Source organism: Narcine bancroftii, chromosome 14 (genome assembly GCF_036971445.1).
Source record: "Narcine bancroftii isolate sNarBan1 chromosome 14, sNarBan1.hap1, whole genome shotgun sequence".
Classification (NCBI taxonomy): Eukaryota; Metazoa; Chordata; class Chondrichthyes; order Torpediniformes; family Narcinidae; genus Narcine; species Narcine bancroftii.
In genome coordinates this window covers 43,288,198-43,309,491 of record NC_091482.1, presented here as the reverse complement: position 1 = coordinate 43,309,491, position 21,294 = coordinate 43,288,198, and the positions used below count along the sequence as shown (strand labels likewise).

Genomic DNA, 21,294 nt, shown 5'->3' with positions numbered 1-21,294 from the left:
TTGGAGTGGCACCCCCCCCACGGCTCAAAATTAGAAAGAACAACTCCTTAAATTTAAAAAAGAAACCCAAAATAAGACCCAAAAAAACCCTCCCCAAAGAAAAACGAAACTACAACAATATAGGTGTAGTACCCCCCTCAATTACACGGGAGTGACCAACGCTACAAGTGGCTAATGACTTTGGAAGAGTTGGCAGCTGAGCCACCCCACCCCCCCACAAACAGAACAAGCAATAATAAAAAGATACAGTTAGATCATGTATGATAAGCTGCCTCTAATGCACGGTTAACTCGATCATCTTCATCAATATTGATCATGTGGGAGGAGGAGTCACGTGATGGAGTAGTGGCCGGACGGTGAACTCCAGCCCTCTCCAGAAAAGTCGGGAAAAACAAGAGAAAATACAAAGGCACAGAAATACAAGTTAAAGAAAAGTGAGTATAAAGGTGGAAAGAAGATGGAGACAAAAGGAGAAAAATCAAAATCAACGGAAAGAAGAGAGGAAGAGAAGACAACGGAGGAAAAAGGTGAAGGCCTTACCTGTCCGAAGAGGCCCGCTGTGGAGAGAAGACCCCACTACCTCAGGTCGGTAGAAAGAGAACTACAACAATGGCTCACAGAGCCGAGTAAAAGTGCGCAACCGCGCATGAAAAAAAACACACCGACGGGAGGGGGGACCAGCTGGGGAGTCGATCTCCACAGCCGGCAACGACAGCTGCAGAACACCTGCAGCAAGAAGAGACCACAGAAGACAATGGAAACAAGAAAGAAGAGGAGGAAAGGGCAGCAAAGAAACAACAGATGGTCAACCTAGAGGAAGAAGAAGAGGAAGAGGAAGAGTACAGGGAAATAGAAGAAGAAAAGAAAGGCAAGGTAAAGGAGGTACTTGCTCTTGTTAGAGGATACATGGAGTCATTTAAAGAATGGCAAACACAGGAATTCAATGATTTAAGAAGAAGAATAAACAACACAGAAAAGAAAATAAATAAAATGGATATGACCTTAACAGAAATGGGGAAAAAAATGGACAAGATGGAAGAACGGGCAATAGCAGCAGAAATGGAGGTAGAAGACTTAAAAAAGAAATTGGAGGAATCTAATAAAAAAACTAAAGAGACACAAGAATTACTAGCCCAAAAAATAGATATAATGGAAAATTATAACAGAAGAAATAACATAAAGATAGTGGGCCTTAAGGAAGATGTAGAAGGCAAGAATATGAGGGAGTTTATAAAAGAATGGATCCCTAAGGCCCTAGGATGTCCAGAACTACAGCAAGAAATGGAAATAGAAAGGGCACATAGAGCATTGGCCCCTAAACCACAACCACAACAAAAACCAAGATCTATTGTAGTAAAATTCCTAAGATATACTACAGGAGAAAAGGTACTGGAGAAGACAATGGAAAAAGTAAGAGAGGGCAACAAACCACTGGAGTATAAAGGGCAAAAAATCTTCATTTATCCAGATATAAGCTTTGAACTCCTAAAGAAGAGAAAAGAGTTCAATGCAGCAAAAGCGATTTTATGGAAGAAAGGATATAAATTTACACTGAAGCATCCTGCGGTATTGAAAATATTTATTCCAGGACAACAAAACAGACTATTCTCGGATCCAGAAGAAGCACGAAAATTTGCAGAACAATTACAAAAATAGACTGAGGGATGAAGACGGGTAATGAGAGCAAAAATTATCACGATTGATATGTATGTGGGTAAAGACAAAAATAGACTGAGGGATGAAGACGGGTAAGGAGGGTAAAAATGACCACGATTGATATGTATGCAGGTAAAGAGGTATAAGAGTGAATAGAGACAATGGGCATATGTGAAAGTATCTGTAATTAGAGGAAAACATAGAGAGTATAGACAAGAATTAATAAGGGAAGGTAATGGAATAGAGAGAATAAGGAGGGAACTAAAAGAGTGACCTTTGTGACATATAAAAAACGAAATCTTTTCTGGGGGGGGGCTGGGTGGGGGAAAAGAGCGGTCACTGCAAAATCAGTTGACGCTTGCGAGTGGATTCGCAAATCCAAATGGAGAGGGGAGATGTGGTTGTCCGACAAGGGATAAAGGGCAACTCAGGAGGGGAAGGGGAGATTGGGGATAAAGAAGATAGAAATAGGAGAATAAGGAAAATGTTGGATGTTGTAGGAATGTTGTCTGGTAAAGAGTTGAAAATAAGAAAACAGAAATGGAAAAGGAGGAAAGGTAATGATGGAAAAACGGAAAGAGAAGATAAACAAAATATAAAAAGGCTACGCTGAACTATATGTCTCTAAATATTAATGGAATACATAACCAAATTAAAAGGAAGAAACTACTAAATTTACTGAAAAAGGAAAAAATAGATATAGCATTTGTCCAAGAAACACACTTAACTGAATTGGAGCACAAGAAATTAAAGAGAGATTGGGTAGGACATGTAACAGCAGCATCGTATAATTCAAAAGCAAGAGGAGTGGCTATATTAATTAGCAAAAATGTGCCATTTAAAATAGAAGAGGAAATAATAGATCCAGCAGGGAGATATGTTATGATAAAATGTCAGATATATTCAGAGCTTTGGAATCTACTTAATATATATTCACCTAACGAAGAAGATCAAAAGTTTATGCAAGATATCTTTTTGAAGGTAGCTAATACGCAAGGGAACATACTAATAGGAGGGGATTTCAATCTGAATTTGGATCCAAATATGGATAAAACGGGGAAAAAAATTAACAGGAAGAACAAAGTAACCAAATTTATAATTAAATCAATGCAAGAAATGAAACTTGTGGACATATGGAGGAAACAAAACCCAAAAGAAAAGGAATACTCATACTACTCGACTAGACATAAAACATACTCAAGGATAGACCTATTCCTGTTATCAGCCCACATACAAGGGAGAGTTAGGAAAACGGAATATAAAGCTAGACTATTATCGGACCACTCACCCCTGTTATTGGCAATAGAGCTAGAAGACATCCCTCCAAGAATGTATAGATGGAGATTAAACCCCATGCTACTTAAAAGACAGGATTTTAGAGAATTTATTGAAAAACAATTAAAAATGTACTTTGAAGTAAATACGGAATCAGTGGAAGATAAGTTTATACTATGGGACGCAATGAAAGCATTCATTAGAGGGCAAATAATAAGTTATGCAACCAAGATGAAGAAGGACTATAATCAGGAAACAGAGCAGTTGGAAAGGGAAATAATAAACATAGAAAAAAAATTAGCAATAAAGGAAGATACAACCAAAAGAAGAGAATTGGCGGATAAAAAAATAAAATATGAAACATTACAAACATATAAGGTGGAGAAGAATATAATGAAGACAAAACAGAAATATTATGAACTAGGGGAAAAAACACACAAAATCCTAGCATGGCAGCTTAAGACAGAGCAAACTAAGAAAATGGTATTGGCAACAAGGAAAAAAGACAAACAAATTACATATAATCCAAAAGAAATTAAGGAAAACTTCAGAGAATTCTATGAACAATTATACCGAACCGAAAACGAAGGGAAAGAAGGGAAAATAGATGAATTTTTGACTAAAATTGAACTACCAAAACTACAAATAGAGGAACAAAATAAATTAACAGAACCATTTGGAACAGTAGAAATACAAGAGATAATAAAAAATTTACCAAATAATAAGACACCAGGAGAGGATGGACTCCCAATAGAATTCTACAAAACATTTAAAGACCTAATAATACCGCCCCTCCTGGATGTAATCAACCAGATTGATGAGACACAAAACTTACCAGATTCATGTAAAACAGCAATAATTACAGTGATACTAAAACAAGGGAAAGATCCACTCTCACCAGCGTCATATAGACCAATATCTTTGCTAAACACAGATTATAAGATAATAGCTAAACTACTAGCGAACAGATTAGCAGAACAGGTACCGAAAATGGTAAATTTAGACCAAACTGGATTTATCAAAAAAAGACGCACAACAGACAATATTTGTAAATTTATTAACTTAATTCATGCAGTAGAAGGAAATAAAGCACCGGCAGTAGCAGTTGCTTTAGACGCAGAGAAGGCCTTCGACAGAGTAGAATGGAATTACTTGTTCAAAGTATTGCAAAAATTCAGTTTACCGGAGAAGTATATTAATTGGATTAAAGCATTATATAAGGGACCGTTAGCGAAAGTGACAGTAAATGGACATGTATCAAAGCAATTTAACTTAAGCAGGTCAACGCGGCAGGGATGCCCACTATCACCATTATTGTTTGCGCTAGCTATAGAACCACTAGCAGAATCGATAAGAAGAGATAATAATATAAAAGGAATAAAAATAAAAGACAGGGAATATAAAATCAGTCTGTTTGCGGATGATGTGATAGTGTACTTAACAGAACCAGAACTATCAATGAAAGAACTATATAAGAAATTGAAGGAATATGGAGAAGTGTCGGGATACAAGATAAACGTAAATAAAAGTGAAGCAATGCCTATGAATAACGCGGATTTCTCAAAATTTAAGGAGGAATCCCCATTCAGATGGCAAACGCAGGCAATAAGATACCTAGGTGTGCAAATAAACAAAAATCTAGGCCAATTATATAAACTTAATTACAATCCACTAATGAAAAAATTACAGGACGATTTAGAGCATTGGAAAGAGCTACCACTAACACTGATAGGAAGGATAAACTGTATTAAAATGAACATTTTTCCAAGGATACTATACTTATTTCAGGCATTGCCAATACAACTGACAGAAAAATTCTTCAAAGAGTTAAAGAAAATAATAAGGAGATTTTTATGGAGAGGGGGGAAACCGAGGATAGCACTAGACAAATTAACAGAATGGTATAAACAAGGAGGCTTACAATTGCCAAACTTCAAAAATTATTATAGAGCCGCACAATTAAGGTACCTATCAGATTTTTATCAAACAAGGGAAAAACCAGACTGGACGAGACTAGAATTAGATAAAATAGGGGAAAAGATACCTGAACACATATTATATAAATGGGACGAAAAATTGGTACAACATAGAACTTCTCCAGTATTACACCATCTCCTCAATATATGGAAGAAGATTCATGTAGAAAGAAATAAAATAAATTACCAAATACCAAAACTAATATTGACGCAAAATAAGCTACTCCCTTTTACAATAGACAACCTTGCCTTTAGAAAATGGGGAAAAAAAGGGATTAAAAGAATAGAAAATTGTTTTTCAGGAAGTAGATTCTTATCCTTTGAACAAATGAGAGATAAGTACAATATAACGGGAGATACAGCGCTGGCATATTACCAACTGAGATCCTACTTGAAAGATAAATTAGGAAGCAACTTGAGTTTACCAGAGGGAAGTAACCTTGAATATGTGATTACAGATACAATGTTAATCAAAAGATTTATAAAAAATATGTATATTAAACTGCAAGAAAAGGAAAATGAGGAAACAAATGGTAAAACTAAACAAAAATGGGAACAAGATTTAAATATAAAGATAAAAAAGGAAACATGGGAGAAGTTATGCTCTGGAACGATGAGAAATACAATAAATACGAGGCTGCGTATGATACAATATAATTGGTTACACAGACTATACATTACACCGCAAAAGTTAAATAAATGGGACCCAACAGTATCTGATAGATGTTTTCGATGTAAAAAAGAAAGGGGAACAACAATTCATGCAATCTGGACATGTGAGAGAGTAGAAAAATTTTGGGATGATCTCAATCAGATATTAAATAAAATAACAGAAAACAATATACCAAAGAATCCAGAGATCTTTCTCCTAAGTAACATAAAAAATAAAGAATTTGGAATTGACTTGGAGGATGCACAAAAAAGATTTGTTAAGATAGCCCTAGCTGTAGCAAAAAAATGTATTATGTCAACCTGGAAATTGGAAGATAATTTGAAAATACAACAATGGTATATAGAAATGAATAAATGTATTCCATTAGAAAAAATAACATATAGTTTAAGAAATAATATTGAAATATTCGAACAAGTATGGGAGCCTTACATTAAATACAATAGCGAAAACCTACCGGGAACAAACATTACCTAAGTTGATGGAAGGAGAAGAAAAGAAAAGAATGGACTCAGTAGAATTTCTGGTGTATTTTTGTTGAATGACAACATTGTCTAACTGAATTAATGCAACCTAGATTGTATAACTAAAATGGATGAGAGGGGGGGGGATGGGGGGGTGGCTTGGGAGGAGGGAGGGGGGAGGGAGAAAAAGTCACTGTAAATGTGTGGAAAAGAAAAAGTGTATATCATGGCTATTGTGATTTATGGTGTGAAAAATAAAAAATTTAAAAAAAAAAAAAAAATATTGATCATGTGTTGTGTCTCCGTCTCTCTTTCCTCAGTCCCTCCTCCAGGAATCACCTCTTGTTGTTGAGAGGCTCAGTCCTGTCCCTGCTTATTCTCTGGTAGAGAATTAGTAAATGTCTACTCTTAAATCCCCCTCCCTACTATAATGGTCATCATTATCAAAAAACTGAGACTGAAAATTTCCATAAAAAACCTTGAGCACCGTAGGGTAATGGAATGCAAACTTATACCCTTTCTGCCACAAAACATTTTTAGCTGAATTAAATTCCTTATGACGTTTAAGAATAACTTGGCTTAAATCAGCATAAAAGAAAATTATTATTCTGAACAATCAATGGACTCTGGATACGTCTGGCATTTTGAACTGCAAGTCGTAAAATTGTCTCTCGGTCTTGGTACTGTAGGCACTGGATCAGAACGGATCGAGGAGCTCGGCCAGGATATGGTTCTCGTCTAGCCGCCTAGTGCACTCTATCCAATTGCAGTCCATCTGGGAATTCCGCTGCTCCTAAGACCTTGGGAATCCATTTACGGAAAAATTGAAGCGGGTTCAGACCCTCAATATCTTCTGGTAGTCCCACAATCTTGACATTATTCCTCCGGCTTTGATTTTCCAAATCTGACTTCTGCACCTCCCAACCAGTAAACAAATCTTCTATCTGGTCAACTCTTTCTTTATATTGGTTCATCTCATCTTTATAGTCAAGAAAGGACTATTCAAGCATTTTAAAATTATCTTGCACCTTATCAACAGCTTGAAGACATTTATTCACATCCATTTTAAATATTTTTAACTGTTAATACTTCACACGTTTGCAAAGTCTGTGAACTCAATAGAAATGTTCCTACAGCTAAGTGTAAAATAGGAGCAGATTGGATCACCATGGTAACTGTATTAGTTCGTTTCGAAGTGCAGATATAAAATGCTATTGCCAGATCTTAAGGACACCAAGGCAGCAAACAAGGATCTAATTCTCCTCTACCTTCTACTGTGTGGTTCTCCCCGTGAGATCCTGATTAAAAAATATCTGGTCACTCCAGCACGTAAAGTTCAAGGGGACTCAGGCGTCCTCGTGCAGGATAACCTAAAAGTTAACCAGCAGGTTGGAGCAGCAGTAAAGAAAGCGCTGGCGTTCATTTCAAGAACGTCATCATTTTGATGAAACTCTGTGGGGCACTGGTGAGACTTCATTTGCAGTAACTCCGCAGTTTTGGGCCCCTTATCTGAGAAGGGACGTAATGATTGTGGCGCGATTTACCCTATTGACTGATCAGAGGGCAGTGGCCTTCATGTCCAGTGCCAAACAATGGAGGATTGAGTTATCCACCTACAACTATGACATCTTGTACCGGCCGGGTAAGCTCAACGATCCCCCGGATGCCCTATCCCGAGGGACATGCGCTAGTGTGCATCTCGACCATCTCCAGGTCCTGCACAACTGTCTGTGCCACCCTGGAGTCATGAGGTTCTATCATTTCATCAGGTCAAGGAACTTCCCCTACTCCGTTGAGTATGTCCGGTCCATGACCAGACAATGCCAAATCTGCGCCGAGTGTAAGCCTCAGTTCTACCAGCCAGAAAAGGTACACCTCATCAAGGCCACCCGCCCTTTCGAACGACTCTGTGTCGATTTCAAGGGCCCCCTCCCTACTACAAATAGGAATGCCTACTTCCTGATGGTGGTGGATGAATTTTCCTGGTTCCCCTTTGCAATTCCCTGTCTGGATATGACCTCAGCTATGGTCATCAAGGCCCTGAGCAGTATCTTCACTCTGTTTGGGTACCCTGACTACATTCATAGTGACTGGGGGACCTCATTCATGAGTGAGGAGCTGCATCAGTACTTCCTGACCAGAGGCATAGCCACCAGCAGGGCCACCAGTTATAACCCTAGAGGTAATGGCCAGGTGGAAAGGGAGAATGGCACTGTCTGGAAGGCAGAGTTCCTGGCCCTTAGGTCCAAAAGTTTACTAGTGTCCCGCTGGCAGGACGTCTTGCCTGAAGCCCTCCATGCTATCCAATCGAGAGGACACTGTACCCATACAAGGCCTAGCAAGGGCCGGAGACCCCGTGACTGCCTTGCTGGCTGCCGACTATGCCGTGGACCCGATGGTGCCACATCTAAGCACAGCCCTGGAGTTTGAGCTGCCTACCCTGCAGTCGCACGCCCAAGCTCCTACTACTCCTGCAGCTGCGGAGGACCCCCCAGTACTCCAGGAGTCCACCGCTAGCACACCAACCCCCACAGTTCCTGCAGCGGATACTCCCCCATCAGCCCCCTCTTCGAAGGAGTGCCATACTGAAACGTCGGTTCCCTGGTGGTCTGGCAGACAGAGGAGGTCACCTGTGCCAGAAGTTGGGGGGAGGGGGGGGGGGAATGTTCGCTTTGTGCAGCCAGTTGTTGTTAATTGTTAATTATTATTGTTCTGCTGTTGTCACCTCCGGGTTTTGTTATTAACGGTGGGTTCTGTTTTTAAAAAAGTTGGGGTGAATGTGGTGATATGGCTGTATGCACTGGCTGGCCTGCCCTCCGAGAGTCTCCTTGCCATAGCTCCTCCCTTGATCCTTCCTATGTGACCCCTGGCTATAAAAGATGAGTCCCCTCTCCTTCCCACTCATTTTCCTAGCCTAGAACTGGGCCAGTTGTTTCTAGCACAATAAAATCCATCGTTCCCCTCAGTCTTCTGTCTGTGTCATTATCGGGCTACCGATAATGCTCAACAGTGTGTAAATTTAAGAAAAGTTATTTGGTTCACAGTTCAATTTCACTTCTCATTCCTCCAATGCTTATACTGGGTACAGAATTTAGCCTTTATAAAGTTCACCAGGCTTTGGTTTGCGTTCCTTGGGACTCTGTCCTGTTGTCGGAGCAGGGCCAGTGTAGTCGCGAATTTTTTGGTACGCTTGGTGGCCCACAGCTGCAAAGAGCAGGTCGTACTGATCACCATCAGCTGTGACTTTGTGGCACCTCAGGGAGGCCTTCAAACAGTGTAGCCACATATCAATCTTTACCGAGGCCTCTGGTTCTTTAGATCGATCTCCAGTTTCTCCAGTTGGATCGTCTTGTCCACAGCACTTTAAAATTCCGATCAATAAATTGTGGCGCCATCAATGACCACCCACAGACATGGAGCAAGAGTCAAAGGCTTTATTGATCAGAAAACCCAGACATGCCTCTACATGCTGCTGCTCACGTCCAAGGCAGGTATGAGCAAGGAGACTAGGGCTCTCACCCTTTATTACGGGATCTTATGGGGAGGGGCTACAGGAATAAAAGGCGGACCAGCCAGCCCAGCCCAGTGAGGATGTGCCCAGACCAGTGAGGACGTGTGCGGCCCAGTGAGGACGTGCCCGGCCGTATCGTGTTCCATCACAATGATGTTGGGGAGAGTACAGAGAAGATTCACTAGGATGATTCCTGGAATACAAGGGCTAACATATGAGGAATATTTACCAGCTCTTAGACTGTACTCATTGGAGTATAGAAGAATGAGAGGGTATCTCATAGAGACATTTTGAACGCTGAAAGGATTGGACAGAGTGAATAAGATGTTTTCCTTTGTGGGTGAATCCAGGACAAGAGGACACAGACTTAGAATTAGAAGGTATCCATAAAAAAACAGATGAGGAGAAAGGTCTTTAGCCACAGGGTCGTGGATTTGTGGAATTCATTGCCTGATCATTGGGGGAGTTTAAGGAGGAGATTGATAGGTATCTAATTAGTGAGGGTATCAAAGGATATGGGGAAAATGCAGGAATTTGAACTAGCTGTGAGAAAGGTTTAGCTCAGGGTGGTTTTGCAGAGCAGACTTGATGAGCTGAATGGCCTACTTCAGTTCCTTTATCTTGTGAAAGGGAATCACCTTCTGCCATTTTCACTGGATGTGTTATCCTTTTCTGAACTTGTCATTTAAATAAAACATGCTCAATTTTAAATGTGTCGTTGGCCACATTACACATTCTATTAATTCATTCATCAAAGAATCCTCCTTCATGAGAACGTCCAAAATGAGACCCTGCTGACACCTTCTGAAACGAATCCTCATAGGTGAAGCTGGGAACTGCTTGTAAATTTTTTTGGGTCAGAATATATAGGTCAGCTGAATTGTGGGCTGAATGGTCTATACTGTACTGTAATGTTCTATGTCTATGATCCACCTTTCAAATGAGATGCCCATAGACTTTTACCATCTCAAGGCAGCCCTCGGAACAAGAGATCGCCCTTGGCATCCTGACCACAGGTTACTGAAGGTAGGAGCTCAGGTCAGGGCGGCAAGGGAGAGAACATTCAATGTTCACACCACTGGACTGTGGGTGGCCCAGATGGAATATTGTGGTGACCGAGTGCTATTGATACTCCTGACCATTAGAGGGAGTCAGAGATGAATGTTGCACTTCGGACTAGATGAAGAACATGGCTGCACCACAAGGCTGTGAGTTGTTAATAAATTATTGTTAATACTGAAAGAACCGAAGTTCCTTTCTTACTACGACGGACTGTGGAAATGAACAGCAGTATACCGATGGAAAAAAAAATCACATATTGTGGCGGCAAACCGGCTCTGCTCGTCATGCCCGGTCAGAGGAGCAGCTCTGATGCAAAGATGGCATCACGTGACCTTCTATTCCTGTATAGACCGGAAGTACACGTACACACTAAAATCAGCGTAACATTCCGGTATGCGAGGGGTGGGCTCTGGTTGGCCTTAAAGGCTGCAGCACGAACTTCAAAGTAAATCAGTTGTGCTAAACAAGCTCTCGGCTCAGTTCTTCTCACTGCGCTCACGCACACCCTGCTACACTGGTGATCCCGAAGAGTCTTCATGTCTCTGAAGACTCAACACAATGGACCCCACAGCCGTAGGGGCCGCTGTATTAGAGCTGCCCACTTTCTGGACCAACACTTGGTTCGGCCAAGCAGAGGCCCAGTTCCAAATCAAGTAGATGACCTCAGATTCGACAAAATACTTCTACATCGTCAGCTCACTGGATCAGGAAACTGTCTCACGAGTCGATGACCTCATCCAGATGCCTCCAGAGGAAGGTAAATACGTGGCTCTAAAAAACCTCCTCATTGGCACATATGGCCTATCACAGAGTGAAAGGGACGCCAAACTCCTTCATTTGGATGCCTATGGGACAGGATGTCATCCGCCCTCATAGACGGGATGCTCACACTGACAGAGGGACACAAGCCCTGCCTCATGTTTGAGCAGGTGTTCCCCCACCAAATGCATGAAGACATTAAGCTGCTACTGGCCAACGTGAGCTTTGGCAACACACACAAGGTCAAGGCATGGGCAGATGTTCTTTACCGCTCCAAATGTGAGCCTGAAGGAACAGTCAGCCACATTACAAGGCCACCACCCAAGCCAACACCAAGATCAGCCCAACACATGAGTCAACCCGTCCCGCCCATGAACTACGAAGCCTGACCTGAAACGGTGCTTCTACCATTAACTGTGGGACACAGGAGCTGTCAGCCATGCTCGTTTCAGGGAAACGATAGGACCAGCCAGGCTGGCTGGCCCAACAGCTTACTCCATGTCAGCAACAGGATGTTGGTCCGCAGGTTCCTCGTGGACATGGGGGCAGACATAAGCATCATTCCCCCTACATCCCTTGAGACATACTTGAGACCTCATGTTCCCATCCTGCTGCCATTAAAACTTTTGGCAAGAGGTGCATCCCTGTGCGTTTCAGCGAGACCACTTTCAATTTCAATTGGTCATTCACACTGGCATCTGTGGAAAAGCCCCTTCTAGGCACAGATTTCTTGCACCTTGTCTATTGGTAGACCTCCAGGGGAGAAGATTGGCTCACTCAGAGACCTTCCAGACAGTACTCCTCAGCACATCCAACGAGCTGGCCACCCAGCTCACCTCTGTGGAGACTTTACACAGCTATTACAGCCGCCTCCTTGCCAGCTATCCCTCTAACCTCTGCCCACAGTTCACCGTCGCCGTGCTGAAGCAACCACAGGCCCCCCAGTACATTCTTGAGCCCGAATCTGGCCCCAACAATCTCAACCTCGCCAAGGAAGAGTTTAAGCGCATGGAAGTACTTGGTATCGCCCACTGGTCCATCAGTCCATGGGCCACTTAGTGCCCGTCCAACAACAGCTGGAGACCCTGTGGAGATTACAGATGCCTCAACAACATGATGACGCCTAGCTGCTCATAGACAGGACTTTGCAGGAGATCTCCACGGTACACGCTTCTTCTCTAAGGTAGACCTGATCCAGAATACCACTCGATCCCCATTCACCTGGTCGATGTCCAGAAGACCACTACCATCAATCCCTGTTGTCACAGCCTGTTGTGTCAATTGTTTTGGCTGTGCTTACACACAATACGCTACAATATAACTTAAAGAATAAATGTGACACTTTTGTAAAGGTCTGGACCACATAGAGGCCCAGATACAGTAATAAAAAGGAACAAAAAAGGGTATAAAAGTAACTATTATACATACAAAAACATAGATTCCTCAACTATATTCTTAAAATATATGAAAGCTCTGATGGTGAATGGATCTATATGTATGGAAAGGGGAAGTGGGGGAGGGAGGGACTGTTTTGTTTTGTTTTTGTTTGTTCTGTTTGTGAGAAAAAGTTTAATATTGTGTATATTTAAAATGTCACTATGTATAATTTTTGAAAAAAACAAAAATAAAATTAAAAAAAAGTTTCTTTATTACTTAAAAAAAACATCTCATGGTACCAGGAGCGTGTAATCAGTATTAGCAGAAAACGTGGAAAGTGTGAAGATTCCTGATGCTGTGAATTGGGACTGAGAACATCGACCATGGGTGGCGGGTGTGCAAGCAATGACTCATGCTGTATCTGCAAGCTTTATAGAAAACTGGATGTATGGAAGAATGTCCTGCTACTTACTGTGGCAGGACCTCAAGCATTAGAGCTTTTCAACATGTTTATTTTTACTGAGAGACGACCAAGGCAAGCCCAACAAAGTTATCAAGATGTTTGACTGCTCACCAAAGAAAAATGAAACGTTTAAGAGGTATGTGTTTTGTGCATGCATGCAGTTGCAGGCAGTGAGCTTCAGTACTTTCTTAACAGAGTTGAAACTAAAAGCAAGTACATGCAATTATGTATCGCTACAAAATTCAATGATCCGTGATCAGATTGTCAGATTGTGTTCGGAATTATTGACGAGAAAGTGAGAGAGAGGTTGCTGTGAGAGACAGAGCTTACCTTAGATGGAGCTGTGATGAAGTGTCACACCAGTGAATTAGCTCTGCAGCATACAAAAAAGTTTGGTGAGAGTGCAAAAGCCAGTGGAAATGAAGTCGTAGCTGCAGCCACCATGTGTGTCCACACATTTAAACAGAGATATAGGAAACAACAAAAAGACGGAGAGACATTCAATTGTAAATGATGAAGCTCTCAACATGCACCAAAGCAATACCCCATCTATGGAAACGTCTGTAACAAATGCAAAGGGCAGAATCACTGTGTAAAGCAATGTTTTTCTAAAGGGAACCTAAACAGAAGTGAACATGTACACACAATAGAATAAACTCCCCTCATTGATGCATTCTTCATGGGAATGGTGGTGCAAGAGGATTTCAAACCAACAGACACTGAACAGCCAAGCATGAACAGAGTCCTGCAGGACAGGTGGACTGTGTCATTGCATACAAGTGGAGCAGATATTCTTCTCAAGCTGGACACCAGGGCAAAGGCTAATTTGATCTGTGAGCGCGACATCAGGGCAATGAGGATAAAATCACATATCCATTCAAATTCTGTTCCGCTCAAAGACGACAATGGACAGAACAGCAACACGATAGGTACATGTAAACTTAAGGTGAACATTAAAGATAAAGAGCACTGCCTCAGGGTCACAGGAGTGCCAGATGGACATGAATGGGACAAAGCATGGGAAAACTTAAACCTGGTCAACAGTGGCCATGCACAGAACAGTGTAAAGGAAATACTGGATCAGTTTCCCAACATCTTCAATGGGTTTGGAGTTCTTCCATTTACCTGTAAGTCACAGTTAAAGGAGTACTTGCCCTGAGGCAGGTTCCAGCACCACTAAAAGAAAAGGTCAAGCAGGAACGCGACTGAATGAAAGATCAGAGGCCAGTAGCATACACATCAAGGATGACGACAACATCTGAATGTCGATATGCACAGATAGAGAAAGAGTGTCTAGGTCTGGTCTATGAACTTGAGAAATTCCAGTTATGTGTATGGTTGACCAACATGCGTGGCAGAGACAGACCAGTCATTAATAGCAATAATCAAGAAAAATGTCAGTGAAATGTCATTGAGAATCCAAAGACTGATGATGAAGCTACAATGTTTATGATTTGAATTGATGTAAACACCAGGGCAACTTATTGTGTTAGCTGATGCATTATCCAGGGTAACAACACAGTGTGAAGTACACAATGTGAGTTCCACAGAAACAGATGTGAATTTCCATGTGAACCTGATCACTGAATCTCTTCCCGTATCTGACATGAAATCCAAGCAGATCACAGCTGAAACAGAAAAGGACACTGTTCGACAGAAGGCCATCAAAAATCTGAATGAAGGATGGTCTAGGGGTGAATATCAGTCATACTACAACTTCAGAACTGAGGTGAACATTGTCAATGGGCTTCTACTCAGATAGAGCAGAATTGTCATTCCTCAATCACTGGGACAAAAGATGCTGAAAAGGGTGCACCGTTGGAATGGAAAAATGCAAGAGGAAGGTCAGAACTGCTGTTTATTGGCGAGGGATAAATGCTGACATTGACAGGATAATTTCTAGCTGTAAGACCTGATTGAAACATCACACAAAGCAGACAAAGGAACCCATGACAATAACTGACCAGCAGAATTATAGCAGAAAGTTGGGAATGATCTGTTCCACATGGATGGAAAGAATTACTTGCTGGTTATTACAGTAAAACCTTGTTAGAACTTGGTAGTTGGAGTCCAAGATTTCATACCGTGTTACAGCTGAATTGCAGAACAGATGCAAGAACTGCCAGCGCGGGACGTCAGGGCTGAGGCTACTGGTGCGGGATGTTAAGGCTGGGGGCAGCAGGCGCAGTGGGGAGGGAGACTGTAGGCAGTGTGGAGGGGGACTGTCAGGTGCAGGGACGGGAGCTGTCAGGCGCAGAGAGTTGGGTTGCCAGCTGATTGTCATCAGCCCGCCCCTTAGCAGTTTGGGGTCCACAGACACCCACATTATAAGCGATTAAGCGGATTAATGAATCACACTCTAGTGAGGTTTCACTGTATCTATTGAACTATCCAGAGATTGTGCTGCTTTCTAGCATATCTGCTGCTTGGGTGATCAGTTACTATTTCCAGAACCCTGAGAGCACCAGATCCCTAATAGAGAGCATGTTCTCGTGCCCATCAGGGTATGCCACATAGCCGTATTGGGGGTTGGCTTGGAGAAGAAGGACCCTTTTGACCAGTGGATCAGACATGACTCCTCACATTTCTGGAGTAGGACCATCCCTGGGGACATCAGCCATGCCGGCAGCATGGTCCCTGTAGTGGACTTCCTGGGAAAGGAAAACATTCGTTCATGTGGAGCTGCATTGGTGGCAGAACATAAGAGTGACCTTATTGAATGGAGCGTCTCAGGGAGATAAGAAGGCCTCTAGACCACAGGGCTAGGAAGACGGCCTTCCAGATGGTGGCGTTCTCCCTTTCTAGCTGCCAGCTCTCTCAGGGGTTGTAGCTGGAGGTTGTGCTCATGGCGATGCCTCTAGGCAGCAGGTACGGGTGCAGCTCATTACTTATAAAGGAGGGCCTTTTCTCTCAGTCTTGAAATCTGCAAAATGATTTGCTGTTTTCTCCAGAGGAATCGAGTCATTGTGAATGATGTCCGACACACCAGAACAATTGACCTTGATGTTTAATTATTTGACTGCACAAACCCGACCAGCTTTCCTCTGTTGCCACGGTTACACCAGCGACAGACGGTCCTAGAATCTGAAACAAAAATCCTAACTGGTCGTGCCACTGGTGGGGACCCGGAAGAATGGGGAGCTGAGACACAGTGCTCCTCCGTGAGGTCCTACTGCCCGCATGTTAGACCATTGCCCCCTATACAGGTTTTCTATGACCTGTGGACGAGACTGGTGGTTGGTTTATTGACATTAGCAAAACCACGGAGGTCCATGCCCAAGATGGCGGTGCCTGGGCAGGGCAGCAGGCAGCAGGGTTGTGGGTTTTGGGGAGAGCAGTAGGTTGGCACAGGGCAGCAGAGGTGAAGAACACCCCCTCATTCTCTTCTCTTCCTTGTTTCAGTGGGGCACCTCTGTGTGTGCGTGTGTGGTGCGTGTGCGTGTGTGGTGCGCGCATGTGTGTGTGTGTGAGTGTGTGGTGTTTGTGTATATCTGTGCCTGTATGTGGTGTGTGTGCATGTGTGTGTGTGATGTGTGTTTGTGTGTGTGTGTGGTGGTGTGTGTGCGGTGTGTGGTATGTGTGTGTGGTAGTGTGTGTGTGATGTGTGCGTGTGTGTGTATGTGTGTGTGTGTGTGTGGTGTGTGTGTGGTGTGTGTGGTGGTGTGTGTGTGCATGTGTGTGTGTGGTGTGTGTGTGGTGTGTGTATGTGTGCATGTGTGTGTGTGTGGTGTGTGTGTGGTGGTGTGTGTGTGTGGTGTGTGGTGTGTGCGCGTGTGTGTGCATGTGTGTGTGTGGTGTGTGTATGTGTGCATGTGTGTTTGTGTGTGTATGGTGTGTGTGTGTGCATGTGTGTGTGTGGTGTGGTGTGTGGTGTGTGTGTGGTGTGTGTGTGGTGTGTGTGTGGTGTGTGGTGTGTGTGCATGTGTGTGTGTGTGCATGTGTGTGTGTGGTGTGTGTGTGGTGTGTGTATGTGTGCATGTGTGTATGTGGTGTGATGTGTGTGCATGTGTGTGTGTGTGGTGTGTGTGTGTGCATGTGTGTGTGTGATGTGGTGTGTGTGGTGTGTGTGTGGTGTGTGTGGTGTGTGTATATGTGTGTGGTGATGTGTGTGTGTTTGTGTGGTGATGTGTGTGTGTGTATGTGTGTGGTGGTGTGTGTGTGGTGTGTGTGCAAGGATTATTATAGGAAAGGCAGACAAGATTCAAACATGGATTGGCATGTAGAATCATGATTATTGTGACCATTAGTGAAACTTGGTTGCACGAGGGGCAGGGAGACTGGGCTCAATGTTCTGGGCTTCTGTTGGTTTTGATGCAATACAACTGGGGGCTGTAAGGGGGAAAAGGGCATTGCTCTTCAGGGAAAAGTTCATAGCTCTGCTCAGGCAGGACAGACCAGAGGGCTTGTTTACTGCGGCTCTATGGGTGGAGCTGAGGAAGGGAAAGGTATGACCACACTCATGGGGTTGTATTATAGACTGTCCAATAGTCAGCGAGAATTGAGGATGCAAATCTGTAGAGAGATAGCGGACAGCTGCAGGAAACATAAGGTTGCCATGGTAAATTTTAACTTTCCACATAGTGACTGGGACTCCCTTAATTTAAAAGGGATGGGTGGCATAGAGTTAGTCAAATGTGTTCAGGAAAGTTTTCTACATCAATATATAGAGGTACCAACTAGAGAGCGTGCAATACTGGATCATTTATTAGGGAACAAGATAAAACAGGTGACAGGAGATGTGTAGGGGAACATTTTGGGTCCAGTGATCATAATGCCATTAGTTTCAAGTTAATTATGGAGAAGGATGAGTCTGGTCCTCCAGTTGAGATTCTAAATTGGAGGAAGGCTAATTTTGAGGAAATGAGGAAGGATCTAGATGTGTTGTTTTTGGGCAAGGATGTCCGACGAAAATGGAGAACCTTCAAAGGTGAAATTTTGAGAGTACAGAGTTTGTATGTTCCTGTTAGGATTAAAGGCAAGGTTTGCAGGCAGAGGGAACCTTGGTTTTTGAGGGATATTGGGGATCTGGTTCGGAAGGTGTATAACAGGTATAGCAACATGGAGTAAGTGAGCTACTTGAGGAGTATAAAATATGCCAGAAAAATCTCAAGAAAGAAATCAGGAAGAAGACATGAGGTTGCTTTGGTAGACAATGTGAAGGAAAATCTTCAGGGTATATTAAGAGCAAAAGGATAGTGAGGGACAAAATTTCCCCCTTGAAAATCAGAGAGGTTGGCTTCATATGGAACCAAAAGAAATGGGGAAGATCTTAAATGGGATTTTTGCAACAGTTTTCACTCAGGAAAAGGGCACAAAGTTGTGGAAAGTGAGGAAAGCAAGCAGTGAGATACTGCACACAGTTTTGATCACCTAACAACAGGAATGTTCTCTGAAGCAACACATAAACCTTTGGTGAAGATGAGAGCAAATATTCAGCCAGCAGATGCCTTGTTCGGGCTTTGATTGTAGCAGGTGTTTGAATAAAGTTGTGTGAAACAGCAATGGAGTCGCCCAAGATGAAGAGCTGGTTGATGTGGCTCACCGCTGGGGTGACTCTCTTCAAGTGTCTCCTTATCCCTGCTTATTAAGAGTTGCTCTGGTCAGAGGCTTTATCTGTAAACTGGAGGGTGGGGGGTGTAATTATCTATAATGTTATTGTTTGGTTTTCTGGCATCTCCGTGGAGGGGGAGGAACCTGCAGATGCAGCGACGGTTAAATGTTTTCAAAGAATGTGACTGAAAATAAAGTGAATAGCTTTAAGGTTTATATATTTATGTAGGTGAAGTTTGTTCCATGTAAGTACAGTGTAGTATTTTTGTCTTTTAAACTGTTTATTCTGAATTCCAATGTATTAGTTAGACATTGTAAGTCTCAACCAACCAGAAAGTATACTTATCTGGCATCTACCAATCCCTGTCAGTGTTGGATACCAGGGGTTTTACTGGATTGTCCTTTTCTGTCATGTAGCATATTGTGGTAATTCATGTAGACTCTTGTTGTTGGTGTGTCTTGTCTACGTGCAGCAAGTTAATGCATCGAAATGTTGGACTTGTGGATGTGACAATAACTCTTACATCATCTCAATTGTCCCCTGATGCTGTTAATAATACATCTTCTGGAATCTCTAAGATTTCAAAACAGCTATTGGGATCTTTGGTTGAATGGCCCTTATCTGAAATGCTTGGGACTAGAGCATTTCAGATTTGGGATTTTTTTTGATTTTGAAATAATGTGTTTACAGTAACTAAGCAGTGCAGTAACAGCAGCAGAATATCTGTATCAGCTATTAAACAACAACAGTGAACAATGGCCGACTTTCAGTCTCCACCATGATGTTGTGTCTTATCAAAAGGTTACAGTGTATTTTATTCTTTTAACATGATAATGTTGCTGGTCACGTTACACTCAAACGTGGCATTTTAGGTGGAGATGAATTTCAGATTTCACATGAAAATAATGTTTTGAACGTAACAAAAAAAACGATCTCTGCTTACAAATACTAGAAATTCTGCTGAATGGATTTTTAAAAATGTTTCCTCCAGAGTCATTACAGTGAGTAACGCACGTGGGTCTGACGGTCACAAACTGGTGCCAACAAAGTGTCAAAACCCCACATGGGCAAGTGAAGTCAGGTGTGGAATTTTCCAATCCTGGACACCTGGTGCCAGAAAGGGGATCAGGTGTAGCAAGGATTGTTACAAGTGAAGGCAGCTCATGTTATTTGAGCAGTTGAAGGACAAATACGATTTGTCTAATAGAACATTCTTCTGCTATCTGCAAATAAGATCTTGGGACCATCGACGACCCTACCAAGATGTAGTAATGTGGAGAATCTAAATCAACAGGGCAATGTGTGTAAATCTATCTCCAAGATGTATTCCATATTCCAAAGAGAGGGCCCGAAACCAGACTGACACAGGTCGAGGGGGAGATGGGAGTCAGGGTGGCAAGGCCCGTGGATAGTGTGACTGGGGTCATTAATGCAATACAATTTCATGCACCAACTGTACCTCACACCACAAAAATGACCTAAATCTAAGCCAGAAATCTCGGAAAAGTGGTTTAGGTGTGGTGTGGAGGTTGGAACCTTTATCCACTCCACCTGGCTGTGTACAAGGGTGAGATCCTTCTGGGAGGTCCTGAAAAAAATTACAGGTGGATTTTACACAGGATCCGGAGTTGTACCTTTTGGAAAACATTATGGATGTGAGTTTTAAACTGTCCAGATACCAAATTCAGTTCGTGAAGGTTACCCTATTGGTAGCCAGTCAGTGTACAGTGATCACGAGGAAGTCCAACTCCAAATTAAATATCACACGATGGACATATGGAAATGCAGAGTTAAGTTCACCTGGAGAAAATCACGTACAATCTAAGGAGGAAATGTGACATGTTCATTAGAGTGGAAACCCTGAAAGACATGGGCACACGGATCTGACTAGCCCCCCCCTCCTCGAATTACGGGTTCTGTAATAATCTGTTCCAGCAGTGAAATGAGGGATTGAGGAAGTGGGACATGAGGCGGACGATGGGCTTTTCATGTTTTGTTTTCAATTTTTTTCTTTTTATTCCTTATCGTTGTTATTTAGTAACCCTGGTGGTTTTCCTGAGGTTTCCATAGGGGTCATTGACCCCACAATATTTATATGAGTGGGTGGGGAGGGGGGATAAATACTGACTCATGTTATATGAATGTTGAAAGGGATTGTGTTGGTTGTTTGAATTTTTTATGTTTATGAAAATCAAAAATGAAACATTTAAAAAAGGTGTGGAATTTTCCACTTGTGGGTCATGTCGGTGCTGAAAAAGTGTTGGATTTTGGAGCATTTCAAATAAGGGGAACTCGACCTGTATATAGATGCATTGGAAGAACATTTAGTGCAAACTTCTGGCCCTGGGGCAGGGGGAGGGGAGGTGTAAGATTTGCCAGAATAGTTCCAGTAATCTGAGAGTTCAGGCACTTGGGGAAATGCATTGGGGTGGACTCGCTATGGCAGAGAATGTTTGGGAAAAAACTTTCCAAAGGCTGAGTGCTCGATATCCAGGTGATGGAAAGCTACATAGTCCAGGCTGGGAGGAGT

The 21,294-nt window shown here is 42.5% G+C and overlaps 1 long non-coding RNA gene across 1 annotated transcript in view; it reads right to left on the bottom strand.

The window, feature by feature from the left end:
* The window catches only part of LOC138749369 (uncharacterized), a 40,723-nt gene that overhangs the window by 11,222 nt on the left and 8,207 nt on the right, over positions 1 to 21,294 (bottom strand). The gene's annotated exons all lie outside the window — the stretch shown is intronic.